Consider the following 22428-nt stretch of genomic DNA (forward strand, 5'->3'; position numbering starts at 1 on the left):
TTGAAAGTCCTTGCAGAGGGCTGACTGGCAGCACTCCCTGAACTTATCATCCATCAGGAGTAATGATTTCTCAGAGATTTGGGACATATGTTTCCTACCAAAATGAAAGGACAGATTTAAGGCAAGACTCCAAGAGTTAGAAGGTAACCCCCCTAGCAGGCATAAGGCAGCACTTCAGTAAACAGAAGTAAGAGCACGAGGACAGCTCATAACCAAGTCTATTCCCACTCAGGCAGTAGCTATGTGATGAGCCCCTCTTATGTGGAGTTTTTACTGAAGTCAGCTCTGTATCCCATAGGTTCACAGACGCCTATCTGTGGCTTGGTGGCTGTGCCTAAATGGAACGTTTTCAGAGGGTAGCAAGCAGGTAAAAAGACATTAAACTCTGTGACAGAGCTTGCTGCATGTGCCATAATTTTTCTTCTACAAAATATGTAGAGATAATGATTCTATGTTTATTCCTTCATACCAGCATGGGAGGCAAGCACAATGAACAGAACTGACCTGCACTGCAGCACTCTTGCCTGCACTTACTTTCCTTAGCTACTCCCACTTAATTTCTTGCAACAACTCCAAATCTAAATAGCTTCAGACAGCAAATAACATGGTGGGTCACTGCAGATACCTGCAGGAATAGATCTTCACATGTAGAATCCAAAAAGCTCTCTTGACAAACGGTTCATAGAGGGCACATGGCTCACTGTTTCTAGTAGATCCATATTTTCTAGGTATTTGTCCTGTCTAGTTTTACATTTATGCCAAGCAGCAGACATGATATCACTTGTCTTGAGAAACTGTTTTTCTATCTTTGGTCTAAGATTTCTTTAGTTCCAGTATCCCTCCCTGAAGCTTGCCAAAAGGGATCAAAAGCTAGTGGGAGTTTAAAACATTCAGCTGGTTTGCAGACTGCATTTACTTGGCTCCCTCTCCAGCCCCTGATCAGTTTTTAGACTTCTTACTCAGCTTCCAGATCTAGAAGAGGAAATGCTGAGTCTGCACAGAGATAAAGGGAAAAAATAGTAGCAACCATTCAAGAAAGCAGTCATATAAGGCAGTCTCTTGAACTGAAAGAGATCCAAGGAATACATCAGTGGACAAGGGAAGGCCAATGGATGTCCTTTCACACAGGCCCCCACACCATCCTTCTCTCTAAGTTGGAGAGATGCAGATTCAGTGGGTGGACTGTTCAATGGATAAGGAACTGGCTAGATGGTTGTGTGCAGAGGGTCGCGGTCAATGGCTCAATGACCAGATGGAGATGGGTGACAATCGGTGTCCCTCAGGGGTCCATATGGGGACCAGTTCTGCTTAGTATCTTCATCAATGATATAGACAGTGGGTTCAAATGCACCCTCAGCAAGTTTGCAGAGGATACCGGGCTGAATGGTGAGGTCAACAAGCCAGAGGGTTGAGATGTCATCCAGAGGGACCTGGACAAGCTGGAGAAATGGGGCCAGCTGAACTCCATGAGGGTCAACAAGGCCAAGTGCAAGGTGCTGTACCTGGGCTGGGACAGTCCTCATAGTCAATACAGGCTGAGGGATGATATAACTGAGAGCAGACCCACAGAAAAGGACTTGGGAATACTGGTGTATGAAAAGCTGGACATGAGCAAACAATGTGCACTTGCAGCCCAGAAGACAAATCACATCCTGGGCTGTGTCAAAAGAAGTATGGCCATCAGGTCAAAAGAGGTGAGTCTGCCAATCTACCCTGCTCTGATGGGACTCACCTGGAGTTCTGTGTCCAGCTCTAGGGCCCTTGACACAAGAAGGACATGGACCTCACAGAGAAAGTCCAGAGGAAGGCCACAAAAATGATCACAGAAAAGACAGGCTGAGACAATTGTGGTTGTTCAGCCTGGAAAAGAGAAGGCTCCAAGGACATCTCATAGCTTCCAGTACCTGAAGGGAGCCTGCAAGAAAGCTGGGGAGGGACTGTTTACCAAGGGATGTAGTGATAGGATGAGGGGCAATGTTTTTAAACTGGAGAAAGGTATATTTAGATCAGACATTAGGACAAAGTTCTTTACAATGAAGCTGGTGGAACACAGGAATAGGTTGCATAGCAAGGTGCTGGAGATCCTATCCCTGGAGACCAGGTTTGGAGATCAGGTTTGATGGGGCTTTGAGCAGCCTGATCTGGTTTAGGATCTCCCTGATTACTGCAGGTGGTTTGAACTAGATGACCTTTAAAGGTCCCTTCCAACTCAATGCATTCTATGATTCCAAGCTAATACTGCTTTCTTCTGTTCACATAACAGTATTATCATTATAGTAACATAAAACAGCACTTCTGCATCCAACCAGGTGTACTTTGCTTAGTTTCATCAATCCTGGTCATGTACATCACTTAAATTGCAAAGGGCAACACTAGATGTCAGTACTGTTCTGCTGGAGAAATGACAGAGTCCACCCCTGATTTGGCCTCCATTTACTTAATTACTTCACACCCAAAACAGTGGCCCCTACCCTCTATCCTCTATCAGGATCCCTTCTGATGGGCTTTACTGACTGTGTGCTCTGCATACAAAGGTATGATTATCAAGCATTGGATATCAAGGCTGCTCAGGGAAGTGGCTGAGTCACTACTTCTTGAGGCATTTAAAATGTGTAGATGTGGTGCTCAGCGACATGGTTTAGTGGTGGACTTGGCAGAGTTAGGTTTATGATTAGACTCAATCTTAAAAGTCTTTTCCAACCTAAATGTTTCTGTGTTTCTATGATTCCATTGACACATGCAAGCCTCCAGCTTTACTATTAATCACTGGCTGGCTCAACACCTGCATTCTGCAAATAGCCTTCACTGAAGAAAGTTTACAGCTGGCCCACTTCTGGCTGAGCTTCCTCATACCAATCAACTATCTCCACTCTCCATTTGTCAATTTTAAGTGATAATTTCTATTCAATCTGATACATATTATAAAAATATAAACAAATGCCTCTGGCTGTATCATGGCTGCTATCACTTCCCTTTATAGCCATCATTTATTACAAGCAGACAGGTGGCTGTTCAGTGAATGCCGAAGAGGCTATCACCTGGACAACCACCAGGGAACACACTCATATTTACATTCCTCCCAAGCAGACACATGAGGCATGTGTTTTGTGAAAAAACCTCCACTATGCTCCAAAAGTTCTTCCTTTCCCAGCCGTATAAATCACAGGAGCAAGTCTGAATCCTGCCAGTGCAGCCCACCAGTTAACACAGATTTCAAATTTAAACTGATTTAAGAGTTTTGAAAATAAGGAGGGGGTCTGGGGAACCTTTGCCCTAGTTGCTTTATTTTGTGTCTTACAGTTTTGATGCAGGTTGCATGCTTTTTCTAAACACTGACAAACACTGACCATTGTGCTTTACAAATGTATAAATCCCACTGAGATGGCAGCAGCTTTGTAGCTCGAATGGAAGCCTGAAAGAAGGCTCATTGTCTACTACTGCAAGGTACACATAATGTTTCATTCTAAAAAGGGCTTGGAATTTGTAGTTAGGAATTAGGAATCCTCAATCCAGGAAGGACAAGGATCTGATGGAGCAGGTCCTGCGGAGGGCTGTGAAAATGATCGGGGGGCTGAAGCACCTCTGCTACAAGGACAGGCTGAGGGAGCTGGGGTTGTGAAACCTATTTGCCACCTTCCAGTACCTGCAGGGGGTCTGCAAGAAGGCTGGAATGGGACTGTTTGCAAAGGCCTCCAGTGATAGGAAGAGGGGCAATGCATTTACGTTAGAGAAGGGAAGATTTAAACTGGATGTTAGGAACAAGTTCTTTACAATGAGGGCAGTTGAGCACTGGAACAGGTGGTCCAGAAAGGTGGTTGAGGCCACATCTATGGAGATATTCAAGGTGAGGCGACAGGGCTCTGGGGACCTGATCTAGTTGAGGATGCCTCTGCTTAGTGCAGAGGGGTTGTACTAGATTACCTTTAGATGTCCCTTCCACCTCAGGTGATTCTATGAGACTATGATCTTATGAATTATTTCACCTCCATTTAAAATATTGTCACCTCTAAAACATTTATGTGTCAGGTTACTTCAAAACTCTGGCAGCAATAGTCAAGACAGAAAGTGAACAGTCCTGCAGTAACAGCACTTACAGAACACAGAATTTAATTAGCACATTTATCAAATTCTAGAGCAACGATGTTAACATCAGCTCCTGTACCAACATGAAAGGACCTAAGCCTTAAACTGCCTCTGAAACGTTGCCATCTCACAAGCACAGCATAGTGGGAGATCAGTGCAGGATTTCAGTTCAGAACAGATTTTCATAATCACAAATTGAGCAAGTCCCTAGCAGCAGTTCTGAGAGCAGGACCTGGGCTCATCATGTGGACCATGCTTTTGGCTCCAGCAGCCAGCTGACAGATGTGCAGATACTGCACAAGCAATTCCACTATTAAATTAAAAGTTAGAACTCTTCTTTTCCTGCAGAGGTCTTCCAAATAAGAAGGTTCCAGTTTTTAATGTGGCCAGTCACTAGTGACACTGTAGAGTTGCATGTGCAGCCTAGTGGTAAGTGAACAGCCAAGCTTACACTGTCTGTTCTGTAAAGTACGTGGGAGTGTTTCTGAGCAACGACACACCAAATCTTCACTGCTTTAAAAGTGCTGTGGAAGCCTTAGGCAATGAAGGCCTATGCAACATGGTTGCTGCTGCACTGTGCTTTTAATAAAGCATTGCTCCAGACAATCTTAGTTACCATTCAAACTTGGGTTTTGCGAGCAGGAAGTAGGGCCAGGATCAGACCTCTCTTTTGGGGGCAATGACAAGAGGGAATATGCAACTGTAATTAACCAAACTATTGAAAGGAACCTAACTGTAATTACCCTAAACACTGAATAGGAATTAGTCCAGGTAATTGATAAGCAGTGATCAGAGTTACAGGCAGTGACATATGGACTCCTCTGATGTCTCTGTGTCTCTTCAAGTATCTTCTCACCTCCTTCCTCACTGCCACAAGACAGTTTTCAAAGTAACTGGACTGTGTGCATGACTACATGCTCTCTGCCCGCATGGTTCTGGCCCACAGAAAGGGGAAGGGAGGGATCCAGACAAAACAGGACCATATGCCTGGAAAGAAAGCCCCTACATAAACCATCCAGCCCAAATGCTCACAGATAGTGATAACTGAAAGTTCCTCCAAGGCTTTCCCCAAATCAATTACCTTTGACGAAATGTTGGGGAATGTTTCTTCTTCCTCTGGAAACTTCATGTTTTTACAGTGCTCTGTAACAGTGGTCTAAATCCTCACCAAAGCTTCTCAGCAAGGGAGTCAAGGAAGTCAAAGGAGTTATAATCCACAAAAAAAAAGTCCAGCCTAGTGAGAAAAACAGAAAGAGAGCTACATAAGATGTAATTCCCAGGAATAAGCATTTAACAGTTCAGCATCCTTGAATGTATATATAACCAATTACTTTGGATTTCCTTCTGCATGGAAAATCAAACCTTCCCCTCACACTTCCATGATCATCTCCAATGATTTTCCCTCAGATGAGATAGTTTGGGTTTCCAAACAACTCAACCTGCTACCTGTCTCTGAAATTGTTCTATTTCTGTAGCAGCCTGTGACAGAGGTGCCCAGAGCTTAACACAATACTCTTAGGCTATCATTCTACAATTTTTGTGTTATCTATGGTCTATAATTTTTTTTTATTCTATTCTTGAACATTGGCTGGTGAAAAGTTAGGCTCTCTGCATTTCTAGTTGAGAACCTGATATTTGGAACATTTTAAAGCATGGACTCAAAAGAACAGCAGAATTACAAGACTGTTAATTTTCTTTTAGCTGAGGTGATGTTGCAGCACAGAATATTTGGAGATGCGACAGCCAGTTCTGTAAAATGTAGGGTCTGTAAAATTGCACAGCAAAATTGGGAAAAGATTCAGCTCTCCCCATAACAAATAAGCCTCACTTACAATAGCTCTACAACTGAAGTGCTGGGCCCCTCAGTTTAAGAAGGACATTGAGACACTTGAACGTGTCCAGAGAAGGGCAACAAGGCTGGGGAGAGGCCTTGAGGAGGAGCCTATGAGGACAGGCTGAGGGAGCTGGGATTATTTAGCCTGGAGAAGGGGAGGCTCAGGGGAGACTTTATTGCTGTCTACAACTACCTGAAGGGTGGTTGTAGCCAGGAAGGGGTTGGTCTCTTCTCTCTAGCCACCAGCACCAGAACAAGAGGACACAGTCTCAAGCTGTGCCAGGGGAAGTTTAGGCTGGAGGTGAGGAGAAAGTTCTTCACAGAGAGAGTCATTCGCCATTGGAATGTGCTGCCCAGGGAGGTGGTGGAGTCACCATCCCTGGAGGTATTCAAAGGGGGACTGGACGTGGCACTTGGTACCATGGTCTAGTCATGAGGTCTGTGGTGACAGGTTGGACTTGATGATCTTTGAGGTCTCTTCCAACCTTGATGATACTGTGATACTGTGAAGGTCAAAAAAGGCAAGGTCCAACCACAATTTGATACACAATTTGACATTGCATGTATGTTCATCCACAAACTCCCTTATTTCTAGGTATTTTCCCCAATAGGGAAAATATGTTGAATGAGAATAAACCTATACACTGGGACTTGAATCTAATTTTCACATATCTAAATGCAAAGTGTCTCGCTTTGAACAGGCCACCTGGATTAAATAGAAGTTAATTAAAACAATCCCTCACTTTTTGTTGTTTAAAACTTAAGGAGGGGTAAGACAAGACTTTTTATTACTTTTAGATGGTGCTAAGAGGGCCCATAAATACATCTCTTCTTCCTGTGATCCCATTCATCTTGCTGCCTTTCCTACTCCTCTTTGCCAACAATCAGATCCCAGTAAACAACCTCAAGTGAAATTTGCAACTGTCAGATAAACATTAAAAATGCTTCTCTTGTCCTTCCCCATTGAGAGTCCCATTAATATTGTAATAGAACAAAAAGTTATGAAAATGAATGCATGCTGGTTTTGGAAGTGAATGATGCAGACAGCAGCTGTGAAATATATACACTTGAATAGGCACAGACAAAGAGATACAATGCACCCACAAAGAAGTGTGTATACACTGAGGTGGAATACTTTAAGACAGAAGACTCAATTCTGACCTCATGCTACTCGATACTGTGAAGCAGGTCCATTGCCTTCTGCCTGGTGTAAATTCAACACATGTAAAATCAGAATTAGACTCCTATGGCTTTTTCGTAAGAAAAATATCGTATCTACACCATGCTGTTACTTTTTCCAATCTTTCCTTTTAAAATATATATAAGCATTAAAGTCAATCTCATTTAAGCACAATTGCTTCTTAAACACATATTAATTCAAACAGTACAAATACTAAAAATCTCTAAAAAGGAGTAGCTCAATCTTCCCAATCCCACAATGAAAAATACTGTATCTTGTGTCCTCTGTCCAGCTGAACCCTCAATGAGTCCATCTGAAACTTCACTGAAATCATTGACAGCTTTGCAAATGAAAGACTTAACATTTGAGTCAGGTTCAAAAATAATCCCCAAACTGTCTTAAAACACCATGGAGTACTGTTGCTTTTTATATATACATTTATGTGTGTGTGTGTATATATATATATATATATATGCATATAAATGTATTGGTTTTTCCTCTCAGGCTTTTACATTTTCTGAGCTTTTAACATTCTACTGTTTCAAGCCTTTCTGTAGAGATAAAAGTTTTGAATGCTTTTAATAAAATGTGAATTCTTCAAGGGAAAGCAGGATTTCAGAGCCTACAGTTTTAGGAAAATTCCCAGGCAGAGAAGCAGCTGTAATAGGTCGGTAACCATGCAGGGAGACTCCACAGAGACAAAGTCTGCCTGAGAGGCTTTTCCCTGCTTGAACAAGGCCATAGCTCTCTGAATAAAAACATGCTTCCAGTCACATTGTTCTCATTCCCAATTTGGTGACATTTCATTGGGTCATTTCATAATGTCAGACTGCATTTAGATGCTTCCAGTCATCTATTTCTGAAGTCCCTTAATGTTACATGCCTAGAATTTTCTCTCTTTTGAGCTTTGTACTTTGCAAGTCCCACATGCTAAAGCGAACACCAGCTGGATCTTCTGAACTCATGGTTCTCTACTCTTCAGGTCAACTGTCCTTTTGCACAGGAATCATTCCCTAGTTCACCTATGCTTAATCAAGCAAAGATAAAACACAACAACAACAACAAAGGGTGCTAATTTTACAGTGTTTTCTAACATCATAGAAACAGACTGTCAACATCCTCAAATTGCCAACAATCTTGAAATGTGGTATATTTTTACCTCTTATGAAAATCACTGCAAAAGCAAAATTGTTTTTTCATAGTTTCATTCAGGGTTGGAAGGGACCACAAGGATCATCTAGTTCCAACCCCCCTGCCATGGGCAGGGACACCCCACACAGGGTTTCACCACTCTCATGGTGAAGAACCTCCTCCTCACATCTAGCCTGAATCTCCCCACCTCCAGCTTCATTCCATTCCCCCTAGTCCTATCACTACCTGATATCCTGAGAAGTTCTTATCAAAGTCACAGAAAGGTCAGTCAGTCTTATCAGATCTCAACTCCTCTAGAGCCTTTTTAACTGAAATTTGTTTCATTCACCCACTCTGAAATATTGATTATGAAAAAAATTCCACTTTAGATTTCTGCTATTTTTAATCACAGATCACTGAAAAGTAATCAACTTCTGGAATTTATATTAAAATCTCTTCTGGGTGGCAGTCAAGTTAGGTATAAGGATAGCAGCTGGATGAAATTAAAAACTCACATGAGACTGCCTGTGTTCCAAACTTAAGCTTAATATAGCTGAGGGCAAGCGACTGCATTGTAGTCCCCAAATCTGGATAGTCAAGAAGTGTCACTGTTTACAGTTTGATCTTTCTCTTGAGGGAAACAAGTGTGATAGAGACAGAGTGTAGGACAGAGCTGGAATCCTTCTTCCATTTAACAATGCATCAAGGAAAATAAGCACTGTGGTGACGCATGTATTAACTTCCTGCCCTCCAAGGTCAGCATTTCTTAAACCATCCAGGACATTATATTCTCTGCACAGGCTGCAGCCATTTAGCAATGGATAGCAAAAGAAGCTAAAGCTCTAATGGGATGAAGTGTCAAAGAGAGCTTTTTGTTTAAAGAACTAGAGAAAAGAAAAGAAAATGGATATTTTAACTTTTATCTTGGAGTTAGTTAATATTCACACTTAACTGCTGAACTGGCTAAATTCTTTTCTTTTCTTAAGGACCTTTATAAATTTCATCATTAATAAAATCAGACATTCAATTAGCAGGGAATTTCTGATTGCTAACTGAGATTTCCCCCCCAACAGTTTCTCTTTTTCACTCTTTTTACTCTCTCTTTTTATTTTCCCCTCCTATCCCTGTGTCCCCCCTTCCCTGAAAAACCAGGGGAAAGCGAAAACTGACTCCATTAACCTCTGTCATTACCTAAATCCATCTCTTAATTAATACGAGTTAATATGATTAATCAAAATAATGAGACAAACCTATTAAATTAGGGTGTTTAAATTACAAATGGAAGTGGGTAAAGGCAAAGGGGCTGATAACGAATAGCTGCAGTCAGAGACAGGGTTAGTTCTTGAAATGATATGTGACAATCAGCAGAGAGAATCAAGAATGAGAGAAAATCAGCAAGATGAAATGAGAAAAATATTCCACATGCACAAAGAGTTATGTTGTTCAAACATCTGGCATCGTTTTGGAGGATCAGGTGTGAAGTGACAACATAATATTTTCATCCCATTCAAATCTTTCAGCTTGCAGTAAGCTTCCACATGGTTGAATGGTACAGATTTTGCCTAATTAGAAGTCCCCACCACCAGTTTGTTGGGAACTCTGAAGCATTTGCTAGTCATATTAACACTGCCCCATGGAGATAAGATCGGACAAGTTATACATTTCTATACTGGAGCCACACAGCCTGACCAAATCTGCAGATGCAATACTCTATCTCTGATACTGGCTTTATTTGTAACCTCAGGCAAGCACCATGACCTCCTCTGTTTTGTTTAGCTGACTTAGATACACCATTTCTAAACGTAGTTACCAAATTTCTCGACACTAAAATCTTGAAATCTGGCAAACTATATCATTGCAGTCCTCTGAGTGCTGAAGGGAAATTCTGCCAACAGTGACCTTTCCCCAGGAACTCACAAACAGTCAGTTTCTCATTGGTTTTCCATCACTCAGATACGCATTTGATCTACACTTCTGAAATCTGTTTAACTCCCTTGTTACACATCACCAATTAAAGTAAAAATAATGTCTCTATCATAGGTCAATCAAATAACAAAAATTATAGTCATTTTGGGAGGTGATTGTGTGGAGTGTGAAGTCTTCCCTTTGGAGAAATCTCTTAGTAGTTTGTATTTGGGCCAAATTATCAGCAACAGAAATAAATGTAGCACAGGACTGATGCTGATAGAAAAATGCACTACAAACTGCTGCCAAAACAGGCAGGCATCAAACAAGAGTAGGTGACAGTGTCCTGGGGACACTGACCGGCAACAGCCTTCAAGTCCAGGACAAGAATGTTTTGAAACAGTAGTGCCCAGATGTGTAAGAAGGCACAGGAAGAAGGATAGTTTCTAAAGTCATAAATAAACAATTATTAAGGTAATGAACACACATACACACACAAAAAGGGGTGGGGGAAGGAAAAAACGGGGAGAGACAGTTCAGAGAGTAGTAATAAACTGCAGTTGAGCCATCATTGCAATTTCCTTGTAGAACTTCAACATCCTACATGGATGGCTTTGTAAGAAGACATGAGTGTTGAGAGTGATCACAGACATTCAAAGCAGCTTGGTAAAGAAGTTTGGAAAGAGCATTTCCAGCATATCATGTAGAAAGGCACAAGCATTTGGAGGCTGAGGGGCTGAAAAGCAGTTGGTTGAAAAAAACCCCACATTTCTCAAGCATACTCTGTGCCAGTGTGTATACTACAACTGGTGTCAGCTAAACACAACATATTTTTCAGTTGGTGAAGTGAACAAATAAGTAATGTTTTGAAACATCCACTTCCTCAGAACTGATCTGATGCTCAGGCATCACTAGGTAATTACCACCACCTTCTTAGCTGCCTTGAAAGGCAACACAACCATAGTGGCAAGGTGCTATTCCAGTTCTATAGCCAATGGCTAGCTTAACAGACACCCAGATAAGATTGCAGACACACTAATTCATAGTAGAGAAAGTTTTTCATTGCCATATCCTTTTCTGAACAACAGTGTCCCAGAGCTATAGTTGGGACAGTACTATTTCTCACATTTTAAAGATGATTTCTCTTACCTCAGACACAAGCAGGTTACAATATAGTCTTCTATCAAGGGCAATCTCCTAGACAGAAGGATCCAAACCATGTAGATTGCATCTGATATCTAAGCCTACTTGTTGACACCTACAGATACAGCATGACAAAAAGGATGAAGGTTCTCTTTAAAACAAAAGCATAAAATGAATTTTATTTTCTCTGTGCAGAAAAGGCACTGGTATGATATTGTTTCTCCTTGGTGGAGGCTTGAATCAAGTTCTTAAAGATCATTTTGGACGCAAGAGGGATTTAATTTGTGCATACGCACGGCAACAAGGATTTGTATCCCACAGCCAGTCCTCCCTCTTTACACAAAGGAAGCACTTGGGACAAGCCATATCCTTCGGCAGCCTGTGTACTATCAAGCTGAGGAATAGCCGTATTCTTCCAAGTACCCTTTCCTCTCCTATACTGTTAGCACCCACTGCTTGAATAAGAATCTCCTCAGAGGGCAGTCACAAAGCAATTTCACCTGAACCACCTCTAACAAGTGCCTGTTTCTCCTCCTGAAGCAGAAAGACTCCTGCTCTTAAACATTTATCATTCATTTATCAATTCATAATTCACACAGGTGTCCTGGCCTTTGATTAAATATAATACATACATACATAGAATACATACATAGAATAAACCAGGTTGGAAGAGACCTTCAAGATCATCATGTCCAACCCATTAACCAATCCAACCCACCTAAACAACTTACCCATGGCACCAAGCACCCCATCAAGTCTCCTCCTGAACACCTTCAATGACGGCGACTCCACCACTTCCCCAGGCAGCCCATTCCAATGGGCAATCACTCTCTCTGTATAGAACTTCTTCCTAACATCCAACCTAAACCTCCCCTGGTGCAGCCTGAGACTGTGTCCTCTTGTTCTGGTGCTGGCTGTCTGGGAGAAGAGACCAACCTCTGCCTGTCTACAACCTCCCATCAGGTAGTTGTAGAGGGCAATAAGGTCACCCCTGAGTCTCCTCTTCTCGAGGCTAAGCAATCCCAGCTCCCTCAGTCTTTCCTCATAGGGCTTGTGTTCCAAACCCCTCACCAACTTTGTTGCCCTTCTCTAGACTCGTTCCAGCAAGTCAACATCCTTCCTAAACTGAGGGGCCCAGAACTGGACACAATATTCGAGGTGCGGCCTAACCAGTGCAGTGTACAGGGGCAGAATGACCTCCCTGCTCCTGCTGGCCACACTGTTCTTGATGCAGGCCAGGATGCCGTTGGCCCTCTTGGCTGCCTGGGCACACATCTCCCTCCAGATTAAGATTGATATATGTTACCAAATAGTAATAAGCTGGTTAGTTTGTTCAGATAGATTCTGAACTGTAAAATGGTGCTAATAGCACAGGCAGAAGCACTCTGATTTTGAAGAGGAAGACTCAACACACTCCACCTCAAAGCCTCATTCAGGGCTATCCAGATAAAGGCTGTTACTGACTGCTGACTATTTTTCATCACAATTTATCAGATAAGCAGCAAGCAAAGGACACAAACACCTCTGGTTTAGTGAATTTCTTCCCTAAGTGGAAATATTTGAAGAAAATCCAGCTTCAGCTTAGAGTGTTAGTTTCAAATTGCTGTAAGTCTATAGGTACAGATGTGAATCTTTTTCACGTTCATAGGAGAGTAGTTTCTTTGCAGAAATTGCACCATGCAACTGCTGCTGATGGAAGCATTACCCAAAAGCTGTGAAGAACGATCTGGAGGAAGAGAAGCTTCATTTAGCTGCCTGTCCCACCATCCTGTCTAGACTCTGAGAGTCCAGCAACATTCCCTCTGTTTCCTCAACTGCATAGTGGAAACATTTAGCCACTATATGGATGATGAACAAGCCACAGAAAGATGAAGGCCTGTCTCCTATAGGCCTCCTGGCTTTGCAAGCCCCACCAGGAATACAAAGCATTTGGTCAGGAAACTTGGCAAAGTTTTGCAATACATCCAGGGGTGTCTCCCAGAGAAAAAGAAGCCTTTTCAGTGCCAGTTTTACTCCTTTGGAGTTATCATTTCTAGGAGTGTGAGAGGACCATCTGCATCCATTTCTTTGGAGTCTTTTGATTGCAAATCACTGAAATTCTAATTTTCTAATGGTCTGTTCAAGCCTTGGCTTATTTGCCAAGACTACTGTTAAGTGGGCCAGTTAGTGCCAGCTGTGATCCTAATCCAGATGTCCACTGGCAATAGACTAAGACAAACTCACTCTAAAGGCCAAACAGCTATTTGAGAATGCTTTCCAAGCAGCCGTGGAACTGAATGAAAACCAGTGCTGTGGAAGTGACCTTGCACTTGCATAAAGCAACACCAAGTGTTTGGAAGCAATGCATCTTTCCAGTTACAAGCAAGCACAACAATAATTCTAGGAAGTGGAAAGCAGTGAATCAAAGATTTACTCATATCTCTTTTGATAGCACTGATTAGCAGCCCTGGTCTGAGTGAGCAGAGAGAGGAAGTAGACACGTATCTGAAACAAACAGCCCTAGGAGCTGCTTGAAAACAATGGCACAGAAAACAGGAAAAGCAGAGCAAATGTAAAGGCAGCACTTGCTTTCACACAGACCAAAATCTCTAAAGTCCATGTCTGCACATGAAAGCAGCACACATCAATCAACAGCTCCATTCTTCCTCCACAAAGGAAACAGGCAAAGGAAAGGGCGTGTGGCATTTTTCAGGCATGCACAGCATTGAGGAGATTCCTTACAATTCCATATAAAATTTCTTCATTTACCACATGCCTCAGCCCAAGTATGGAAGACAGTTGCAGGAATTCAAGAGAGACATGGCTTAAGTGGCTGCCACAAGTCTGTCCATGCTTGGCCAACTATCTAATTATCTCCCTAGCACTTCCCTCTCTCCCTACTTTGTCCCTAGTCCACAGAACTGCTCACAAGCTGCTTTTTTCTTTCTTTCCATGTTTGTCATAACCAGCTTTGTTGGGAAACAATCCATGTTTTGAAATCTACTTATTTTGCAGGAACTCACTCTCCTGAGGAAATCTTTTCTAGAGAAGGTTCCCTAATTTGCAGTGGGCAATGCAGAAGCTTGTACATAGAAGCCCTACATGGGATATGAGAGATTTGGGCTCAAGTTCCTGGTCTGCTTTTCTGGACCTGAGACTTGACTTGGCTCTTCTCCAGCACAGCTAAATGCCTTGACTGGTGTAATTTCTTCTTCTGGGAACAGCTCTGCTGTTGGAATTTTTTCACACTGTGTGAATTAATAAGTGCTGCTTTGGCAAGAGCTCAGTCCTACAGCTGCCACAGCACTAGCCTGTGGAAAAGTCCATCTCAGATTTGCTTCAGTAAATATTTGCAGTATTCCACATAAGAATCTTGACCACCTGGATACCGTCTATCCTCAAGCCAAAGATTTTTCTTTTCCTCTGACAAAGCTTCACAAAATGATGATTAATCATATAGGCAACAGGAAAAAAAATAATACTCACAAAATAATTCATCGAATTTGAGAAAATAAAACATATACGAGAAACAGTCTTGGTCCACAGAGACTCTGGTAGGCTTTGCTTTCTGTCACAGACACATCACTTTCCTTGCCAACTGTAAAGTTGCTCTAGGCAGGTTCATTAGCAAACAGCAAGAAAGAGCTGCCATTTCTTTCAGCCAAATTAAGATGAAAGAGGAGGGCCAATGGAAGTAGAATGATCTGAGAAAGGCTTAAACATTAATGCTATTAAATCACTGGTAGTGCCATTACAGAGAAAGAAGGCGAGGTTAAAGGGCACAAAGTGGTTGCAAGGGTCACTCACCCAGGCCACAACCACTGTGGGAATGCAGGGGTACTGCCAGGAAAGCAGCACTAGTATTTACAATAGGATTGGCTATTGCCTCAGCTCAGTGAATCCAACTCCATTGGAAGCATAAAATAAAAGAGGATATATGCCCATAGCCACTAGTATTGAAAAAATAGGATGGTGCTGCAGTTCTTTCATGAAGGGGATACATAAGCCTCTGGGTTTTCAAAAAAGCAGCTTTGTTTGAAAACCATTTTGCTTAGTCTCTTGAAATCTTCTAATGGGAATTCTTAGTTTGAAGACTTCCCCTCAGTCTCCTCATACCATTTCTTCTGCTCTCTTGTATCTCCATAGCTTCTGGTGCCTGTTTGGCTCTTCCCCACCTTTGTCTATTAATTTCCATCAAAAGCCTCTAAGTATTTCCTCTCTATTCAATCTGAAAACCCATAGGTGCAAAGAAAGGGGAGACAGAAGATCTTTTTACAACTTGGACCTACTAGGACTTGGCACCTCTTCATATTCCACAGCTTCTCATATTGACTCCTACCAGTACAGATGGTGAGAAACAGCCTACCTGGATTCCAAGTTGATGAAGAGGGATGTAGAGTAGTATGGACAAAGCAAAGTCTTCAAAAAAGCCAAGAGCTCAAACTGTAAGTTGAGGGGCCAAAAAAGAGGTTGAGATACAGTCAGGCTGGCCTGACCTGGCGCAATCACTGAAGGTGGCAGATTGTAAATATAGCCTAAGCTGTTAACAGAAGGCTTGGGAGCACAAAACAGAAGAACGACAGGTTCTTGCAGGTTACATACAGTGAGTGTATACCTATAGACAGTGCATCATCTGGTCATCCTATTTGTTCTTTCTGCATACTGGCACGGAGAGATACAGGAGGATTGTGTACAGCCTCAATATGACGCAAGGACAATGCTTAGTTAACAGGAATCTCTTCAGCCTGTTGTTTACTTCACAGAGTCATACTTAAGGGCAGAAAGACCATGTGGATGCCTTCTTTTATATTTCAGGCCACAGAACTGCACTTTAAGCACAATGCTAATGAGTTAAAACTATTCTTTCGTCAAGGCACTGGATACATACTGAGTATTTGTGAAACAAAACCCATCCTTGCTAGTCTTTCCAATACTCAATCATTCTTCTACTGAAAGAAATGTACCTTGTTTTTAATACAAAATACACTAGCAGTTTTAATATGAACTGCTCTAGCTTCCAGATATTGCTTCCTTTTGAGAAATGGTGAGCAAAAAGGCACACCTGACTTTTTTTTTTCATTTCTCCTCCATGAAGGTACCTTTAATTAATTAACTTCTCAATGTTTTTGAAACAAAACAAACTGAACTCTATTTGCCTATTCAAACTCCTCTGCTGTGGTCTCTGGTTTTACTACCTTCCTTCCAAAAGTTTATACTAGAGCTATACACTATATTCTACTTGCAGTCTGTCAATGCCATATAGGTAGGTTAAAAATCACTCCTACTTCCTGCTCCTGTAGTCAGCTCCAGGGATTGCAGTAGCCTTTATGCAGTACAGAGCTACAGGAAGAGCTATAGTACTTGGTCCCAAGTGTATGACTGCTAATACATGTTTTGCTAGAATTAGCCTTCCTTGTGATGCTAATCACTTTTTTATATAGTTTTCCCCTCTATTTATTACCCTATCTTGTGACATTGCAAAACTTAAAAGCTCAGCTATGGTTTATAGTTACTTCCAAATCATAGACAAAACTGTTGAATAGCACTGAACTTGATATCAGTTCTTGCCAAATCCCCTGGATGCTCTCTCATTCAGTGATACTTCCCACAAATGATGCCTTTGAGCTATCTTAGCTAACCAGTTCTTAATCCATTTAATAGGCACTTTACTGATATCCTGTGATACTAAAATTTTAGCCAGACTATCATCCAGTACTGAATCAAATGCTTTATGAAAGAATAAAAACATCACATCTACACAATTGCCTTTAACAATCCATTCTTTGAGATACATTCTTGAGATGAAGTTTGCTTGACAAGACTTACTTTCCATAAAGCTGTGTCGACTAGCTTTAGTTATATCCCTATTCTTTATCAGCTGACTTCCATAGCAAATTTCCCATTACTTCCTCTTTCTTTTTTGACTTCTGGCACACAAAAGCAGGGCAGAATGCAGTCACAGCTTGGCTGTGAATGGGAGAAGTGCAGGAGAGGAGATGTGTAGTGTGCACCTCCCCTGGTGTAGCTTTAAGTTGGATGTTAGGAAGAAGTTCTTCATGGAAAGAGTGACTGGCCATTGGAATGGGCTGCCCAGGGAGGTGGTGGAGTCACCATCACTGGAGGTGTTAGGAAGAGACTGCATGGGGCGCTTGGTGCCGTGGTTTAGTTGATTAGATAGTGTTGGATGATAGGTCAGACTCAGTGATCTCAAAGGTCTTTTCCAACCTGGTTAATTCTATTCTATTCTTTAAAAAACCACCCACCTTTAAAATAAGCAAGTCAAGTGTCTTGTGAAATCTCTGAATAGCAGATATTAGCTTTTGTTCCATCTGGGGATTTCTTCACTATTTCAAGGACTATGAGACCACCCTGGAGAAGATTCACTCTGGATATGGAATGGAAGCTAGCAGGAAGGGCTGTAATTTCCTATCAGTACTGTTTGGTGTTGTCTTTTGGGGTGACTACATCACTACACATCTCCTCTCCTGCACTTCTCCCATTTGCAGCCAAGCTGTGACTGCATTTTCATTTTGGATGTTGTTTAACACTCTTCTGTGGTAACTAAAACTAATGGACTGGAAAAGCCTATGGAGCATCATGTGATGCACAAGCACATTGCCTTCTCCAGATATAGGGTTAAAATATTTTTTGCACATGTCAGGTTTTGCAGAGGTGAAATAAACTACAGAAAACTCGGCAGGATTTTTCTCTAGCATGTATAGCTTCGGAAGTCTCTTCCCATCATGTATTAGATTATGTGATCTTCTACAAACAGAGAAGTCTCCCATAAGAGATTTAATTGGTTTACATTAAAAAAGTAAAGGCAAAAATCACAGAGCCAGAGAACTGAAAAGGGATTTCAGTTCTGAAGCTTTGTAAAATCTTCAAAGCATAAAGCCAGCAAATGGGAGCTGATAAACTACTGTGACCTTGCAACAACCATGTAACCCAGTCCTATTGCCTTGGGGCCCCATTAGTCAGTTCAGGACTTAAGACTCTGAACCATCTTATAGGACAATGAAACATTTAAAAACCTAGCTAAGTACTTTAGTGTGTGTTGAGAAATATACCATGGCACTGCAGGGTATCAGGGTTCATGCACCAGGCAGCCAGAGTTTGCTGCCAGATTCATCCCCTGAACACAGACCTGTACTCTGGTCTCTAACCTCTCACCACGTTCCTCAACTTTGTTGTTTCAGGCAGGCCCCAAAACTAAGAAAATTGGTATCTGTAGGAAGCCTGAAGCCACAGTCTGCCCTTACACTTCTCAGTGCTGTAGTCTCTGTAGTTTTTGGTAGTTTCCTCAACAGATTAAGGGATTCAGTGTCTCTATCAAAAAAGGACTACGCTGCTGCAAACAAATACTCAGCATTTTCGTGTCCATCTATTACTATATGGCTATATAGCAAGAGTTCAGGAACAAAATCTTCCACTGAGGCAGAAACCTTCCACTGAGGCAAAGACATGTCTACCTTGAAAAGTTACTGAAAGACATTCACAACCTCATTTGAGTTAGCAATTTCTCTGTAAACACCTATGAACACATCTCTTCAATGCACAAAATAACCATGACTGATAAGTCTTTTTCTCAGTAACATGCCAGATATTTTTTTACACTTTCCATTAGTGTCCCACAACGTGTTTGGTCTCAGACACCTCCAGACTCCCTCATGAATCACAGCTCAGATCTGAGAAGCCAAAGAGAACAAAGGCCTAAAGCTAGCTCTGAGTTTAGCCCTTTTGCCAGCACAAGCAGAAATGTCCCAGTTCTGAACTGCACTGCCTGGTCAACATCACTGAAGACAGAGCATCAGCTGTGGAGCCTAAGCACCCAGCATTTTTTTGTGTAGTAAAAAGACCTCTTACCAGTATGTTTCATGGTATCTTTTCTTTCACATAATCTCCTTCTGATGTGAAGGGAAGATCTAATCAGTTCCCTATCTCAGAAACCAAACTGTATTCAAGGATTCCCTTGCCACCTTGCCTAGTATGACCATCCACTAGTAACTCATCCCACCTCCCAATGGAGCTAGCTGCTGTACAACAAACTATTGGCCGCAGGCAGCCTAGGGTGAAACGGTGGCCTTAAATGGAAGCAAACCATACGATAGTGATTTTCAAAGGTTTCCACTGCAGTATTCAGTGTGCCCTGGTCCCCAGAGATGCCAGCATTCATTTGTTCCATTAAATTCAGATACAGTGCAGAAACAGCCTTTCCCAACTCTCTTCCTGTAAAGCTACAAAAACAGCATGGGGCAGACTCCCATCAGTACCTGCCACTTGTATTTCTTTGAGTCTGTGCCATGACTGAAAGGAATGCTTGTGTAGTTGTTTCAAATCCTTGGAAGTCTGGACCAATCTTTGCTCTTCACTGACTGTCTGCCATTCTCAGTGAAAAGGAAGATCCTTTAAAGATGTGACTTTGAAAGACTACTCTAGATTTCTGAGGAATTTTTAAATGCATCGTTGAAATAAGTATGCACAGAAGAAATTGGCTGGGAGAGATGATGGTGGTAGAGGACAGCACCCATGTCATGTATGAGGTAACACGAGAAACTTTCCAAGGAAGACACGCTTTCTCGTTCAGCTCCTCTCCTCCCAGCTGCCACGCAAGCAATCAAATACAAAAGGCAGGCTGCGGCAGAAGCCCGAAGCGCTCCTGTGCCCGGGGCTCGATGGCCACACTATGCTGCGGGGAGCAAGGCAGCAAGCGCAGAGACTGGATCACCGGCCGGGGAAGTGTCAAACCCCTATAGCCGGGGCCATCCGTAGCTTCGGGCATTCCCTACCACCAGCTCTGCCTCTAACGCGCCCCTGCGACTGGCGACAGTCACCGAAGGAGAGCCCCGCTCCCCGCAGCCCTGCCGCCAGTAGCGCCCGTCCGACTCGCGAGCTAGGGGCAGCCGGCCCACACCGGCCCGCCCAGTTGAGCTGCCCTAACCGTGAGGCTTTGGTGCCCCTCTGTGGCCACCAGCTTGAACAGCAGAATCCAGCCTCCCCGGCGGGGTGGGCCGAAAGCTTTTGACCCGGAGAGTTCCGTGAGAAACAACGTTTGGACAGTCTCCGAGTTGCTTTACAGGAACGGAGACGTCCTGACCCGCCTCACAGCTAGAAGCAAAGCTTTAAGTTTGTTCTGGTTCTAAGCGCAGGCGAGAGTAAAAATGGTAATAGATAGTATTTGTTATTTAGGAGAAAAGGCTTCAACAACTGTCTTCTATAAAGAATCATGAAGGCTCCCTGTCTCTGTTCGAGTCCACCCATAAAAAATAGAGCAAAGGAAGGATGCTTTTTCCCTGGGGGCAGGAAGGGAGGGGAGAAGATATTTTTGAGAATGGGAGGCATTTATTCCCCACTGAAAGAGCAAGAGCCACCAGCCTGATTTCCCTCAAATCTCTCTTTAAACACACGGTAAGGGAAAAACTTGAGGAAAAGCAGTATGGACTCAAATTTTGCTGACTGAATAGCTGACTGAAGAGAGCTCCAGGCATCAAATAAGATAATTCAAAGGTAGCAGGGGAAATGAAGATACCAGTGATACATACTCAGTGCAGGTACACAGCCTGGAAGCAGTAAGACCTTGTCTGGACGACAGTGGAAGACGGAAGAAAGAGGACACTCAGAGTATATGGCAAGTACCAAATGTATAGGGGCACAGACATTTCAGTGAGAAAAAGAGGGACAAACATCCACCTGCTGGAATTTCTCCATGAGTATTCACTGCTGGGACCTCCTATCAACTGTTTGGCAACACAGATTTATGAAGAGAGAGAAAATAAAGCTAAATTCAACTAGTTATATTGCAACAGTGAAATAGGATAACCTGATGACACAAAGCAAGGGAAAATGCAGGCTGCATATTAAGAAAACCTGAGCAGGCTCTTTCCCTTGGTGTGCATCAGTTTAATCCTTTTTAGGAATAACTGAAGATGAAGAGATGTTAGGGAAAGCAGTCATGGGCTGGTTTTAGAAGCCAGGATTTTGCAGTATTTTCTACCAACATTACCCAAATTCCTGCACCTTAATTCTAAGTTTTGGTCAAACCAAGACTTTTAATCTACAATGGGCTTCCGAAGTCTATTCTCTATTCTTCGGGGGAGAAAAAAAAACAAACACACACAAATACACAAAACAAAACCAACAACGACAACAAAAAAGACACCACAGAATTATCTTAGAAGGAAACATATTCACCTCCAAACAGAAAGTATATAATGAAATTATGAACATTACTTTCCAGCAATAGTAGGATGGAGATTACATTTTTACTGTTTTCAGAGCAATGTATATATATGTAACCCACTTGGTACCTGCTCCTTTTGTCAGCCAACAGCCACTGCTGCTGTCCCAAGACATGTAGAATAAGCAATCAATATCTGCAGTTTAACCTTATGTTGGACTGTAAACTAGAGCAGGTGAAGTGTGGAAGCATATTCCCTTTTGGTTTTTGTTTAATAACTAGTTTAAAATTCACCTTGAAAAGAGCAAGCAGTACAGGCTCTGGGTTGGCACTTCGAGTTGAACCACTAAAACTATATAAGTCATTGTCCAAAATTCTAGACCCATGGCTTCTTAAACCAAGACTGCTATTTTGACAACAGGACCCTTTTTTCTTAGTAGATGTTTTGGTTTATTCACTTAGTTCAGTTACAGTATCACAGTATCACCAAGGTTGGAAGAAACCTCAAAGATCATCGAGTCCAACCTGTCACCACAGACCTCATGACTAGACCATGGCACCAAGTGCCACGTCCAGTCCCCTCTTGAACACCTCCAAGGCCTCTCCCCAGCCTTGTTGCGCTTCTCTGGACACATTCAAGTGTTTTGATGTCCTTCCTAAACTGAGGGACCCAGAACTGGACACAGTACTCAAGGTGCAGCCTAACCAGCGCAGAGTACAGGGACACAATGACTTCCCTGCTCCTGCTGGCCACACTATTCCTAATGCAGGCCAGTTCAAAGACTTACTGACTGAAAGCTAACAAGCTTTTAGGAAACTTTTCAACCCTGAGAGTTGAAGAACTAGGAAAGCTCATTTTTCTTTACAAAACATTAAGAAAAATAAGGTGTGAGAGTGTAAATTAAGATAGTTTAAAAGACATGACCAAATGGAAAGAATCTGTTCAGCTCTCTATGTAGAGGTGAGTATTTTAGACTCAGATTTCACATTTTCTTT

This window comes from Melanerpes formicivorus, unplaced genomic scaffold, assembly GCF_026170545.1.
Source record: "Melanerpes formicivorus ecotype bairdi unplaced genomic scaffold, bMelFor1.0.p_v2 SCAF_90, whole genome shotgun sequence".
Taxonomy (NCBI): Eukaryota; Metazoa; Chordata; class Aves; order Piciformes; family Picidae; genus Melanerpes; species Melanerpes formicivorus.